Source organism: Salminus brasiliensis, chromosome 1 (assembly GCF_030463535.1).
Source record: "Salminus brasiliensis chromosome 1, fSalBra1.hap2, whole genome shotgun sequence".
NCBI lineage: Eukaryota > Metazoa > Chordata > Actinopteri > Characiformes > Bryconidae > Salminus > Salminus brasiliensis.
This window is the reverse complement of record NC_132878.1, coordinates 10,415,419-10,431,409: the sequence shown is the minus strand read 5'-3', so window position 1 is coordinate 10,431,409 and position 15,991 is coordinate 10,415,419. Positions and strand designations below refer to the sequence as shown.

The following is a 15,991-nucleotide window of genomic DNA, read 5'->3' as shown; positions in this document are numbered from 1 at the left end:
CAGAACTGCATTAAAGCAGTAAGTGCACCACAAAACCAGTAAGTGCCTATAAATAAGTTACTGTAACATGTAATGGCCCATGAAGCACGGTATATTTATTTCTTTTTTGTCAGGACTACAGGTAAGCTGGGTGTAGTCACTTTTAGCGCCTAACCTGTTTTTTCAGTGGGGAAAATCTGCCATGGAAGCAACTTCCATTAAAGACCAGTGGGTGTGTTTCAGCGTAGTTCTCGTGTGCTTTTGTGGACTCGCTTGATGGCATCTTCCACCACCCGAGTGGTGATACAATTCTGATACTACCAAGCACGGCTGAAATACCACTATGTCAAATACGATCCCCAGTGACTTTTACCCATTTTCTTCCCAATCTGGATCACCAATTACCCAACCCATACATATCCTCCCCCATCAGATGCAGATGCATCAGAGGCTGACACATGCGCAGTCAGTCACTGCCTCTTTTTAAAGGTAAAGGTGCATATACTATACCGGGTATCAAACCCCCAACCCTGCCATCAATAGCCCGGAGCTCTGACCGCTGAGCCACCACTGTTCCACAGTTCCCTGAACAGTCGCCAATGTGAAGTCAACGTCATGGGAAACCAACGCACTCAGAACTGCGAGTGTACCTGTTACTGATGCACAGGCCAGCAGACGTGCTGGAGTGATGTGATGTGGAGAGCAAGGCCAATTGTGCTTTCTTAGGGCCCCGGCTGCCGATGGCTAGCAGCATGACCGGGATTCGACGCAGCGATCCTCGATGGGTAGAACCTTTAACAACCATGTAAGACCTGGCAGAGCACCAAAACTGCCTCCATCAGATAAGGCTTTTGAGAGAGAGGAGTAGATCAAGCTCCACTCTTACTGAAAACGTCAACATTTATTTCTGTCCATCCCTGTCCGCTGTGAGAAGACGACTCAACACTGCAAAGCAAACTGACCAAACAGAAGAAATAAAACCATTGAAGCCTCTGATGTTCCTCAGAACAAGGAACTGACCAACACTGAGTCCAGAGATCAACCTCATTGAATGTGTTTGGGATGGTGGGAAGCTGAAAATGCTCCAACTTCCAAGACTAATCTTTGGAAGGATAGAAAATAGATATCTTCCAGCAGGTTCCTGCAGATGCACTGAAAATGAGTCTCCTGAGTAGTATGGAAGCTGTGTTGACGGTTAAGGGTGGACAGGCTAAACCCTAAAAAAAATCTGATATTAGATTTCATTGGTGGGGCTTCTGTGTGATTTTCTGTTAATTATCCATTCATCTTCTTATCCACTTCTCTAAGGTCAGGGTGGTGGCGGGTTCAGACTTGGAATCATTGGGCACGAGGCCGGAATACCCTCTGGAAAGGGCTCCAGTTCTTTCGTAGAATGTGTTTTTACATTCTTTCCTGATGCCGGAAAGTTAATACCTTGTAATTAAAGGCTGTTTTGACTGGAAATGAAACAAACAAGGCTGAAAGACGCTAATCTACACTTTTGTTGTTGTCAGTACTTGGCAGCGCTGTTGTTCATTTGCAGGTCAAAGGGCACATATTTCCACTGGGGGATGGGGCGAGAGGGGGACTCACTCTCCTTCTATTTACATTAGATTGGTGACCTAGATCAGGACTAAACAAAGAACAATACAGTTCAAAAGTTTCCTATATGATACCGGCACATGGACATATAACTGATAAACCCTGTGTGTGGGACGTCTATGGAAATAAGAGCAGTGCATTGTGCATTGTTCGGAATAGCCGTGCAGGCTCAGATGCACATCAAAGAGGTGGAAGATGAGAAACGAATCCAGAGTCTGGACCAGGTCTCAGTTCCTCAAGCTACTCCCAGGCAATGGATGTCATAAAACACACAGTGGTAAACGAATAAAAGCCAATCAAAGTGAACAAGGTGTTGTTATAAAACACGTCTGACCTTCTTTCTCGAGTTCAGGGGGTGTCATATCAGGGACACGATTTAACGCTTCATGTGACATTAATAACAGTGGGAGACTTGGGCGAAAACAAGGCAACGTGCAAGCGCTGTGCGTAGGCTGTGCTGCGGGCACTGGGTTTTCAAAGGTTTTCTTCAGCTGCTCTTGTTTGCAGGTGTCAAAAACGACGAGACAGATCACTATCAAAAGTGCCAACACTTGCCAAACGATGACAGCGATCCCGTCTCGCGCAACGATAGACTCGAACGTTCTCAGAAAACAAAAATCAAGGTGATCTAAACGCTATCTTTGCTCAACGTCTCCGGTTCCCTTCTGTAACCCTAGCCCTGCCAAACGGGCGTGCCTGCCTCCCCGCTCTCTCTTTGTTTATTTTTCCGAAAACGATCGGCCTCTGGTCGTCTCTCCTTCCCGCGACGCGCTCAGAGGAAAACTTCTCAAAACTTTATTGAACGAGTAAACTCGCATACTGCTTAACCGCGTCAATGATTCTTTAAAGCTAAAGGTGAACTCTGAACCAACGGCTGGCAAGCACTTTTCTGATCGACCGGAGGGGATGGAGGGACGGGAGGGAGGACGGGTAACTCAGGTGAAGTGGGCCAGTTTGCGATTCACTCAGTGAAGCTTCCTGAAGTGCTAAAGAGGGTAGCTAAGCAAGGCCATGTTAACTTTTAACCTTGTCCACGCAACCACCAATTGAAGCCAATGGTAGGCACACTGTCCAGAGGGTTTTCCTGCTACGGGCTCCCAATTATTCCCAGTAGACTCTGGGCCCACCGTTACCCTGACCAGGAAGAACTGGATAAGAAGATGGATTAGAAAAACTGGTGTTTGCAATATTCTGACAGATCCTGCCTCCCTGGAGGGATAATCAAACCATGGAGGCTTTAGCTAATGTAGCAACTTATGGTGACTGTTATGAAGGAGAGTTAAGCTAAAGCTGCCCCTTCACACAAGCTAATGCTAAAGCTAACAGTGAAGCTAGAGCTAGTGTTTTACATTTAAGGCATTTAGCTGATGCTATTATCAAGTTATTCTTACTACAGAGGTGCCCCAGTCTTCCCACCAGTGATACAAGAGCTCACGTAAGCCGTGTCCCAACTGGAGCACTTGCTGTCCTCACAATTGCATGCATGTGAAGACCACCAGGCTATAGGGTGTCCCATTACTTACTATGGAGTTCAAAGGGGTACTCAAAAGCGCTCCCACTGTAACCTTTGCGGAAGACAACATCGGTGTAGGCATAGCAGTGGCCTCTTGATGAAAATTCCTCAAGATACAAGTGAGCATTAAAATGGATGGGCTTGTTTACAGGTGCCTGTCCAACATGGTGGACAAGGTTTTCATATAGGAGTTCAAATGCAAGACCTTCAGGTCTTCAGGTGCCTAGATAAACAGCCTCAGCATGCAGATGTGCCCTGGCAGGGGCGCATACTATACAAACATACTAGCCAGACTGGCTGCCTCACCTTTGAAGATCTAATGTGAGCCTCCGATCGTGTTACAGGGAGAGAATTCTGTCCTTTTCTCTTTCTCTGATTCTATCAGATGCTTGGTGTAATAGTAACCCACCGGAGGGGCTCCACTTTCTCTGTCCTGAAAGCCACAGGACGTGCCCCGAAAAGAAATTATTATGGAGGCCAAACAATGGTGCGGGTCGCCTTCTTTTAGCAAGCCTGCGAGAGGTTTCTGAAGGCGGTCCCCACACCCCTCTGCTTCACCTTGTCTCAGGTTTGTGTGCACGTGTGCGTGTGTGTAAGGATAGGCGTGTAGGCCTACCGCAGCTTCAAACCTTCCGAGGGCAAATGAGGTCTAGAACACCCACTTTCAGTGTCCCCGGCCTGTGAAAATCAGGCTAATGACTCAGGGGGTTTTTTGTGTTGTCTTTTTTTTTTTTACCTGGGACCACATCTTAGCAGCAAAGACCGAAGGCTATCCATTTGCCAGCATGCAACGAGGTTTCTTATATTGCCATCAAGAGATTCCTCCTCCACCTTATGAATAACATGATGAACTTCTACGACCCAAACATCACAACTCAGATTTCAAAAGAAGGAAAGGAAGAAGGAACATGTGGATCAAAGCTGGAACTGATGGTCTATGAATTTTAACACTGATAATCCTTAAGGATGAAACTGGAATGTAATCGGTGTCACCTGATATTCGCTTAGCAATAAAGTATCACCATACATTTAGACATATTTGACATACATTTGAGTTTGTATATGTTTTCCATCAGCTGTACTGCTGTAAATAAAGCTGCCAAAGCAGGATTCTATGGAGCCACTTCCATAAAGCTGTGGTTCCCAAACCAGTTCTCAGGGATCCCCAGATGGTTCACATTTTTGCTCTATCCCTATGAGTTGCGAGTTGGGTTGGAGCAAAAATCTGGACCATCTGGAGGTCTCTGGGGACAGTTTTGAGAGCCGCAGTCCTAAAGCATCTTTCAGTTTAGTACTTTAGAGATCTTCCAAACAAGACCTGAAGGGTCGGTATCCAGCACAACTGGGCATGTTCCAGGCTCAAACACACCTAGTTCAGTGTGCTTAAGCAAGCAGTGCTGGACCCCGGTCCTCCAGAACTGTCCTTCAAAAAGACCCATTCATTGAAAGGTTCTTCAGTGCGCCCAAAGTCTCTTGTCTGGCCTATTCCCATCTTCAACCACAACAAGGCAATCCAAACTGATCTCTGGTCAGTGCAAACATGCAACCTTCCCCACCTGAGACTCCTGGTCAGTATCATTGCTCTAAAGAGGGTGTAGAGCTTTTATTTCCACCTAAACACTCTTAGCGAATCATTTGTTCAGGTCACTAATAAAAAAAGAACAAGCCCACTGTTGTCTGTCCTGTTCTTCAAGGCGTTTGTTTTCCCCTCGCATGAAAGGTAGCGATGAAAAATAAACAGGAAATTGATACAGGAGGAGAAGATACACCTCAGCGTCTGACCAATAAGGAAATTTCACAATAAAGAGGTGGATCTGGATGGGGCCAATACGAAGGCTGAGAGCAGGTTCCAGGAAGGTTTCCCCAAGGGCTTCTTTATAACTGGATAGGCGATTGATATGCGATATCCACATTGTGGAGGTAGAAAAGGGGAGAAAAGAAAAACATGCCCACTGATACAGCAGTCGCTAACCAGAAAAGGACAATGCTGAAGAGAAAATAAGGGTGATAAAACATACATTCTGAAGAATGTGGATAATACTGCACTGGAAAAGGCTTCAAGCAGGGCCACTTGCAGATACCCTCTATGGGCAAAACTATTGGGACACCTGCTCATTCATTGTTTCTCCTGCAATCAAAGACATTAAAAGAGTTAATCCTGCTATTGTTGGAGTAACTGTCTCTAGTGTCCAGGGAGGAAGACTTTCTACTAGAGTTTGGAGCAGCACTGCTGTGAGGATCAACTCAAAAGTACTGGATGGAGCACCATCCATCATTCCAGAGAACACAGTTCCACTGCTCCACAGCTCAATGTTGGGGGTCTTTGTACCCCTCCAGCCCACACCTGCCATTAGGCAGCATGGTGCCAGTAGGTTCACATTTATCTGCTCCAGAAAGTCCTTTTCTATTGGCAGTGCTTCTCTACAGGGACTAGACAAGCTGTGTGTGTGCATTTGCACATCTGTGTCAGCAATGCATGCAACTTAAAGTAGCTGAATGCATTCATTAGAAGGGGTGTCCACAAGCTGTGCTCCATCCAGTACTTTGGGGGGGAGCTGGGGATGATGAGGTGGGGTGGTGATCATCCAACATTCGGACCTAACTAAATCCTCACAGTAGTGCTCCTCCAAAATCAAGCAGAAAGCCATCTTCTCTGGACAGTAGAGACAGTTACTCCCAACAAAAGCAGGATCAACTCTTTTTAATACCCTTGATTTCAGAAGACTCTATAAATGAGCAGGTGTCCCAATACTTTTGTCCATGTTGTGTATGTTTTGTTACAGAAATGGTAAATCTAACACAATCTAGCACAATAGAAGCCCAGCAGCAGGCAGTGCCCAGAAGTGGGCAGCACATTATTCAGACCCGGCGGCACCGCACAGCAAACACACAGCAAGAGCAAACACGGCCGGGGCCAGAGCAGCGCAGGAGATAAAAGGCGGGAAAGGGAAAAATTAATGAGTAACTGTTTCAGCCGGGTAACGGCAAAAAAAGAAAAAATAATCGCGGGAGAGTCAACACACGTGGCCGGCGATGGCAGCTCCTGCCGCCTTTGATCAAGCGGCCTATCAGAACAGAGTAGAGAGGCTTGGGGAGGCAGGGGCACAGGGACTGGCTAGGTACGCTAGCAGGGACAGTGTGTATGTCCACTGATATAGATAACGGTGTAGTGTACAGTGGCAGAAAGCTTCCAAACAGGCTAGCGCGATGCTAATAGGTGGGGTGTAAGCTGCCGTCGTTTGTTAGCTTCATTAGCCTCATAGCTTTAGTCCTAAAAGAGGAATCCCTCCCCACGAATCCCTTATAATGGAGGGCAATGAGTGTGCAAGGACAGTCAGACAGAGAGAGAGAGAGCGAGAGACTTAGAGGGAGAGTTTTTTTGGAGGGACTCCAGCCAGAAGTGCAAGTTCTCTTTTGATATCGGCCCGCCTGTGTGTGTAACAGTTTTGGGCCACAGCCAAAGTACACATCTCTCGGTAATAGTTAACAGAGTCTGCAAACACACAGAGAGAAACTGCACAGAGCGGGAACACACACACACACACACACACACACACACAAGCACCTTTCTGTTTGCCTCACTTACAAGCCATCCTTCCTTTTTCTCACAATCAGACCTTTTCATTCTCATCCTCCCATCCCTCCCTCCTTCACTTTTTGGTCCTTTCACGCTTTCATCTCTGACCACACATGGAGAAATAGGTCACACTCACACTCAAGCTAACAGTAAGCAAAAGGGACCAGAACAGAAGACTAGAGAGGAGAAAAGCGTCCCAACTGTCTCCTAAACACCAGTCCTGCGGGTCAGCCTGCTGCCTATCGTTGGAGGGCCCGGTGCGTTTGGGCCAGTGTGGTCAGTGTGGCCAGAGGTAATCACTACAAGAAATGGGGCCATATGGCATCCATATATAAATATGCACAGAATATCAGAATGTTATGACCACCTGGTTTGGAATAAACCCGGTCCACTGCCCAAATATCAGCGCCACTGCCCAAATAGGAGCACTGTGTAGTTCTGATTCCTGACTGTCGTCCAAAACACAGGGGCCCACAGGACCACCACAGAGCAGGTATTATTTGGATGATGGGTCATTCTCAGCACTGTATTGACACTAGTGACATGGTGGTGTTGTGCGTTGCAGGGCGTGTTGTGCGATTGATCAGAGTGGATCACACACAGCAGTGCTGCTTGAGTTCTTAAACACTGTGTCCACTCACTGCCCACTCTATCAGACACTCCTACCTAGTTGGTTCAGCTTGTAGATGTAAGGTCAGAGACAGAAGATTGTCTGCTGCAGCACAGTTTGTGTTGGTCATCCTCTAGTCCTACATCAGTGGTCACAGGACACTGCTCACAGGACGCTGCTCACAGGACGCTGCAGGTCAAAGGGCAAGGTCTCTCTTTTGTTAAAGGCTGGCTGGAGTGTCTGAGGAGAATCTCTGTGGCGCTTGAAGGGGTTCTGCGTGGCTTTGAGGTCTACAATACCTCACGACATTACAAATGAGTCGCACACACCTACACTGAGAAGATAGCTCAGAGGGAGCATTCCGAGCATGTCCGAACACACGTGCGTCTGTGAGAGTGCGTTGAACGGAAGGAATGCTCAATCCTGAGTGCACCCGACGCTAATTGAGCCCCTGCGTTAATACAATAAAAGCCAGGAATGTAGCTCACTCCCAGATCAAAAGGTGCAATCTTCATCAGCGACACCACCCTCATCACTGCCTGCAGAAAGCGCAAGTGTCTGAGGGAGGGGGATCAGCTTTATTAGGACCCGAGGCTGTAGAAAATTCCGGAAAAACTGGAGAGTGCAGCGTAGCCCAGAGGCTATTTCATACACTTCACACACCTGTGCAGACTTCAGAAGTGCACCGCCGCCAATGCATGTGTGTCTGTGTGTGCATACGAGCGACTGTATGTGGTGCATATGAGTGTGTTTGTGTGTGTGTGTATGGAAAAAGTATTTGGACGCCTGCTCTCATTAATTGTTTCTTATGAGTTTATCTTGCTTTTGTTGGTGTCCACTAGTCTCTACTGTCTCTAATGTCCTGAGAAGGCTTTCCACTAGATTTCGGAGCACTGCTGTGAGAATTTGATTGACAAGAGTGTTAATGAGGTCAGGATGTTGTATAATCACCACCCCACCTCATCCCCAACTCCTTAACTTATCCCAAAAGTACTGGAGGGATCACCATCCATCATTCCAGAGGACACAGTTCTTCCACTGCTCCACAGCTCAATGCTGAGGGGACTTTATACCCCTCTAGCCCAGGCCTGGCATTAGCAATGGTGCCAGAAGGCCTCAGATTGTGGAGGATGGTCTGGAGGATCTTAGACAAGTACTTTCATGGTCCCCTCCTTTAGGAATGTCATGAAAGTTTTAATCCAGAATTGTGGAAACTATTCAAATCAGCCATGAGGATGTGACACCTATAGTATACATTCATACATACTTGTGTGATGCATGTTTGCGCTCTATGTGGTGGAATGCGGCCCCGAGAAGCCCCTGCTCTGCGCTGTGTGTTGTTCCAGACAGTGTAACAGTGTCTCGGGGGAAACATGTCATTATCTGAAGGGAAGCCGACTTAACAAACGTCCGACTGGAAAGAACGTGGGCACCAGGATCTACACAGATTTGGGCTGAGGGAGGAAGGGAGTGAGTGAGGAGGGCAGGAGGGGGAAGAGAAAGAGAGAGAGAGAGAGAGGGAGTGAAAGAGAACAAACTGCCTAAAATAGCCTCCCTTATCAAAGGCCTGCTCTCCGCTCAGCCAGTATGTGTATATATGTGTGGATGGTTTTAAAGTACAGTGCTGAGTGAAGGCCACATATGGCTGCTGCAACAAAGGCCATAACGTGCTGGACGAGAGACACAGACAAAGAGTGAGTGAGCTTAAAAGTACAGAGGAGCACTGTGTGAGTCTGTCTATTATGCATGTCAGGGACTTTCTAAAGCTACACAATTAGGGCTGGGCAATATGGTAAAAAACAGTCCATGACAGCACACTGGGGCCGGGCCCCTAGCTTCACTGCACCAGCTAACAGCGGCCTGTGTTTCGCTTTAAGAGTAATGAGGGGAGAGAGCACCATCTACCCACCCTGGCTGCTGAGTGTTAGGATAAGGTTTGAAGGGTCAGAGAATGCATGAAGTTTGGAAATGGGATTCGGCTGACAGTTTCAAATTACAGCTGGTGATGTGTCTCAGGTCTGACTGGCTGATTTAGATTTTTCAATTTTATAATTATATTAGGATTTGCTGAGAATATCGCTTCATATTTGATTAGCTACAGAAGCTGTGTTTATTTGTGTTATTTGCCAAGAGTGCCCAAACTTAATATATAATACATAGACTAATCTAAGACAAATTATAAGCTTCAATGAGGGTCTTTTAACCTGTAAAAGCTCAAAAACTGGCTTTTAATTTATTGTGACATTGACCAAATAGTCATTTGACAGTTTTCTTCTTCAAACTATCTTAAAAAACCGACGTTGAAACTTTTTTTGGCCTGAATTTGATTTGAACACCAGGACGGTTTGAGTGCTGATGAGGGCTGTCGTCATAACAAGGGGTAAAATGTGTAGACTCTGGCGTTACGCCCAAGGTAGAACGTTTGTCAGCTGTTCCTTAAGTTCTGCAGATCTTGCTAAGGAAAACGACAAGATCTAAACCACTCTAGCATGTTATTAAACAGAAAGCAGGCCCGTTTGTATGAAACACACTGTGGAGCTTTTGAATGTCTGACTGGCAGTGCTCTCACACTCAGAGCAGACAGCATGGCGTTTGACATTAAGTGTGCCAGATGCTGTGCAATGGACTTTGGAAGAGAGAGAGAGAGCGAGAGAGAGAGAGAGGGAGAGAGGGAGAGAGGGAGAGAGGGACAGCGAGATTTGAAGCTACAGGAAGGCATGGTATTATGAAAATGTAAATAGAGGGCAGAGATTATGTAAGCGATGGAGCTGATAGTGATTGGAGACATGTCAGCCCTGCACTCTCACCTGTACCAACGGCCCAGGACAAACGCAGCGCTCAGCACAGCGCCAGTCAGGAACACTATAAAGAATTCAATCACATTTACACAACAAGCACTACAGTGGCTAACAAGTAAAGAAAGCCTAAACTAGCAATTAGCACCGCGCTAACTGCACCTCTGAATCATCACACATTTACCTCAAATCACGTTAAGCTGCTAACTAATCTCAAAAAGACTTGCTTAAGTTATTTCTGACACCATTATTCATAAACATGATTCACACAAAGCTAATTAGCTCTGTTAGCATTGCAGATAAATTAGCACTGCGCTAACTGCAACTCCAAATCATTACACATTTACCTCAAATCCCTCAACTTTACCACGTTAAGCTGCTAACTAATCTCAAAAAGACTTGCTAAAGTTGTTTCTGACACCATTATCCATAAACACGATTCACACAAAGCTAATTAGCTCTGTTAGCATTGTAGCATTGCAAATAAATTAGCACTGCGCTAACTGCAACTCCAAATCATTACACATTTACCTCAAATCACGTTAAGCTGCTAACTAATCTCAAAAAGACTTGCTAAAGTTATTTCTGACACTGTTATCCATAAACATGATTCACACAAAGCTAATTAGCTCTGTTAGCACTGCAGATAAATTAGCACTGCGCTAACTGCAACTCCAAATCATTACACATTTACCTCAAATCCCTCAACTTTACCACGTTAAGCTGCTAACTAATCTCAAAAAGACTTGCTAAAGTTATTTCTGACACCATTATCCATAAACATGATTCACACAAAGCTAATTAGCTCTGTTAGCATTGTAGCATTGCAAATAAATTAGCACTGCGCTAACTGCAACTCTACATCATCACAAATTTACCTCGAATCATTACGTTCGGACAATCGTTACATTGTAAAGTGATCTCTAAAAGAGTTGCTTACATTTCTGACACTATATGTCAGCTATCCATTAACGTGATTCACACAAAGCTAGTTAGCTATATTAGCATGTTAGCTACAGCGTCTTGGGCCAGCAGGCAGTTGTGGGTTCGATACCCGGGCTCACTGAGCTGCCACTGTTGGGCTCTTGAGCACGGCCCTTGACCCTGTCTGCTCCCCAACACTGGAGTTGGCTGTGTGTGTGTGTGTGTGTGTGTGCTCACTGCGCCTAGTTCACTAGTGTGTGTGTGTGTGTGTGTTCACTACCACAGATGGGTCAAATGCAGAGAACACATTTCCCTGTACATGGTGCAGTGACAAATACGTGCACCTTTGTTGAAAGGCTCTATAGTAAGAGACTTTCATTATTAGTAGCCTCTCACGCTTTTCACACCCTAGCGGCACTTGTGAACGATCCAGGAGGGCTGTTTCAGAAGACAGGTGGGAGCTGAGGGGCTGAGGGGGGTTTACGCTGTCAGTTGTCCTGTATCGTGTCGCATGGGGGTTAAAGATTTTCAAATAAAAATGCCAGTGGCAAGTCAGCTGCATGTCCTCCCTGAGCTACAATACAGTGCAAAAGCCAGAGCCCACCCTGCATTTGCTTCACTTCAAAACGGTCATTAGTACATAGTTGTACATTTTTAGCGTCAGGAAAAAGACCAGACAACGTATATTTAACAGAAAATGACACAGAGGCCCCAGCAACTAAATATAGCAGATGCTTCTGTAGTTAGCATGTTCAGCCATTTCCTTCATTACAGCTTTCATTATATTCAGCGACTGTTTCAGTGTTGCTTCAGAAATCTGCAGGAGATTCTGAAGGAAGCAGGAGTCTTAAAAGTCAAAGCATTGTCTGCTTCCCACCCTGCAAGCCATCCCAAAACACATTCAATGATGTTGAGGTCTGGACCCACAGGGTTGAGAGGCCTTCTCACAGTTAAAGCTTCAGGTGCTGATTATCTGATAGGGGGATTTCTGGTGGTCTGCCTGGGTCTGCCAGATGGTTTTCAGGGGTTCTACTGATCTGCGTCTTGGAATAATCTGAATAATACCTGTACTGAAATACCTAATGGGGGATCTTTGCACGGTACTGTAGAAATATGTAAAAGGGCTTTTTTCTCTGCTAAAGGACTAGTTCTCAAACTGGTCCTCAGGGACCCCCTGATGGTCCAGATATTTGCTCAGTGGCCACAAACTGCTAGTTGTCCTAAACAAGCTTTCATTGTACGCTTCTTTAAAAGCATGAATTGAAAGATTCTTCAGAAAAACCAAAAGTGTCTCTTCTATGGCATCTTTATTTTTAGGAGTGTTTAGTCTGCAGTGGCTGTAATAACATGTGGGACAACACCTGCATCTGCTGTGTTTGCGAACACACAGCCATCACATACACTCCCCTGACATTGCCCAATAACTAGCGGCTCTGTCTGTGTGTGTGTGTGTGACTAAGAGATATCTGTCCTCTGTTCAAGGCTGAATGAAGAGGTTGGTGAGTTAATGACTGCATGACAGTCACACACACACACACACACACACACACACTCACACACAAGTCCCAGTATTTTAGCATCTCAATCCATCTTTAGTTTGAACTAAATGGGAGGGAAAACCACTGAGGGAAAGCTGAGAGCAGCCAGCATTCGTTCTGGAGAAAGTCCACACAACAGCTCTCTCGAACCAGCAAGCAAAATAGCCCATCACTTAGTCACTGAATATTCCACCCAACAAGCCTGAATGCACATATTTTCATAGCCTTTCGGAATGACAGCCCTCACCGCGTGGACGCTTGTGTGAAAACCACCTCTTGCGCAAAGGCTTCAGAGGAGGCCTCCGACAGCAAGACAGCAGCTGGGACTGTACTGTTGTCCCTGGGATATTTGAGTGCCCTGCCCACCGTCCTGCTCCAGACAAAAAGCTGTTTGTAAGCAAAATACACTGCCATGGTAACTAATCTTCTGAGAAAATAACACTGCTTTGATGCAAAGTCAGCCGACCTCAAACTACATTAGTAATTAAGTAAATAAGTAAAGTAACTAACACACAAACTACATAATGAGGCAACTGAATAACTAACCATTTACATCTTATCCAGAGTGACTTACAAAAGTGCTTCACTATTTACTTAAGAATAACCTCAGCTAGTTTGAATAGGCTAAAATTCAAGTTTAGACTCTACTAAAAACTCAATAAGGACACCATTGTACTCTACTCATCGCCAAGGTACTCTCGGGTCTTCAGTCTGCGTTTGAAGATTGGCTTTAGACTACTGCAATCAAGTACGGAGTACGGACACAATAAACAAGCAAATAATTAAGTAAATATCTAACTACTTCATAAGTAACAACCAAACATATTAATTCATACCCTATTAACCAGGAAAAAATGTAGCCAAGTAATCAAGTAATTAAGAAACTAATTAATTCACCTATCCAAACAAACAACTAACTAAACAGACAACTACACTCTAATAACAAAGCAACCAGCCAGCAAACCAACGAACCAGCTGACAGGTAACTAAGTACATGAATAATATTGGACATAATTACCTAACTAAATACTTAGTAACTAACCTAAACAAGCAGTAGTAACCAACCAGGTAAATAAATGAACTAACCAACTAATTATTTAAAAGCCTACTAAAGTCTACTAATTAACTCTCTACCTAACTAACTCATTAGTTTGCCAATGTAATCAATTAGCCAACAACATAACCTACTAACAACATATGTAATAAACTAGCTAAATTAATGACAAACTAAAAAAGCCATGCAATCAACCACAAACAACTAACTACATATGTAACAAACTAACTAAACCATGTAATCAACTACATAAACAACTAATTAACTTACAAGACAGGTAATAAACTAAATAAACCATGCAATCATCCACATAAACAACTATATAATTAACTAACTAGACCATGTAATCAAATACACAAACAACTAACTAACTATCTAACTAACTAACTAACTTCACAGATAACAAACTAACTAAACCATGTAATCAACTACATAAACAACTAACTAACTATCTAACTAACTAACTAACTTCACAGGTAACAAACTAACTAAACCATGTAATCAACTACATGAACAACTAACTAACTAACTATCTAACTAACTAACTTCACAGGTAACAAACTAACTAAACCATGTAATCAACTACATAAACAACTAACTAACTATCTAACTAACTAACTAACTTCACAGGTAACAAACTAACTAAACCATGTAATCAACTACATAAACAACTAACTAACTATCTAACTAACTAACTAACTTCACAGGTAACAAACTAACTAAATCATGTAATCAACTACATAAACAACTAACTAACTAACTATCTAACTAACTAACTTCACAGGTAACAAACTAACTAAACCATGTAATCAACTACATAAACAACTAACTAACTAACTATCTAACTAACTAACTAACTTCACAGGTAATAAGCTAAATAAACCATGCAATCATCCACATAAACAACTAACTAACTAACTAACTAGACCATGTAATCAAATACACAAACAACTAACTAACTATCTAACTAACTAACTAACTTCACAGGTAACAAACTAACTAAACCATGTAATCAACTACATAAACAACTAACTAACTAACTATCTAACTAACTAACTTCACAGGTAACAAACTAACTAAACCATGTAATCAACTAACCAATTGACTAATTAACTGCCTAACGAACTAACTAACTATTTTGACATGCACCATTAAAAGGAAGGAACTGGTATGAGTCCTCACCAGCAGGATCTCACACATGCATGTATATGTGCAGTCTCAACTCTTCTGTGTATGAAGTAAACAGCCATAAACATATCGTACAGAAGTACACACACGCTTCTACTGCTGCCAAACATCCGACAGGGGAAGCGTGCGCTTGATCAGAGTAAGCCAGGCTATGGAGATGACCACAGGTTAACAGCAGGGATGCTATGGAAGAGTGATGCTTCACATCAGTTACCCTGTACGTCCTTCGGTCCACATTCTTCTTCGGGAACTCTGGCATTGTGAAGTCTGAGGACCAGCTTTTGGGGACTCATCCGAGGTGGCAAAAGACAGAAGGGGAGAATCAAGGGCAAGGGAAGACGAGCGAGGCAGAGGGAGAGGTCAGGAGCAGGACAGTAGTGTGTATGCTGCTGGCCCTGCCGTGGGCACCATGTGATCGTAAAGACATAAAGCATGTTCTGTCAGCCTCACTATCTCCGTTTACAATATGGCTTTTGTTAGCGAGGGCCGCCACGAGATCTGAGCCGCTTTGATCTCGGTTAATGGAGTTTAGTAATGATCACAGCGAGGCCAACCTCGCACACGCCCTCACACACAAACAGGAGCACACACACACACAGGCGCATGCATGTGAACATTAAAATACAAAAGCTGCACTCAAATGTAGGTAAGCGTAGGGTTCCTCCGCTGACCCCGACGCAAGGGTCAAACTGAAATGAGGTTATGAAGGAACTTTAGCACTCTTCATGCTGCTCATAGACATGAAAGCTTTGACTCAGCACAATGAAACTGACACACACACACACACACACGTACACATTTGTTTTACACAATGTCAGGACATGAGGATATACACATGATCTATTTGGATTAATGCTGCATTCCATTGACCTCAGACGTCGGACGTCGGAGCTGGAACATTTCTATTGGTCTATTTATCATAAAAACATAAAACATTGTTAAGAACAATTGCCAGATTCACTATATGTCAACAAGTGAAAAAACTGCTACTTTTATTTTGCATGAAAATATACCAGTATATAGTATACTATATGTAATAGTATTATATCCCATATAAAGGCCCAGAATGTCAGATTAACCACAAATATAAATAGGAGGAATCTACACCAAAATAACCTTACCCTTAAACTCAGCAACCATTAGAAATATGTAACCTGTTAAAAATTAGTATTTAAGTATTATTATTATTAAGAAGATAATCAATAAATAGC

General features: G+C 44.0%; 1 protein-coding gene across 1 annotated transcript in view; it reads right to left on the bottom strand.

Moving 5' to 3' along the window:
• Positions 1-15,991, bottom strand: part of rnf43 (ring finger protein 43) — a 140,202-nt gene that overhangs the window by 108,678 nt on the left and 15,533 nt on the right. The window lies entirely within an intron of this gene.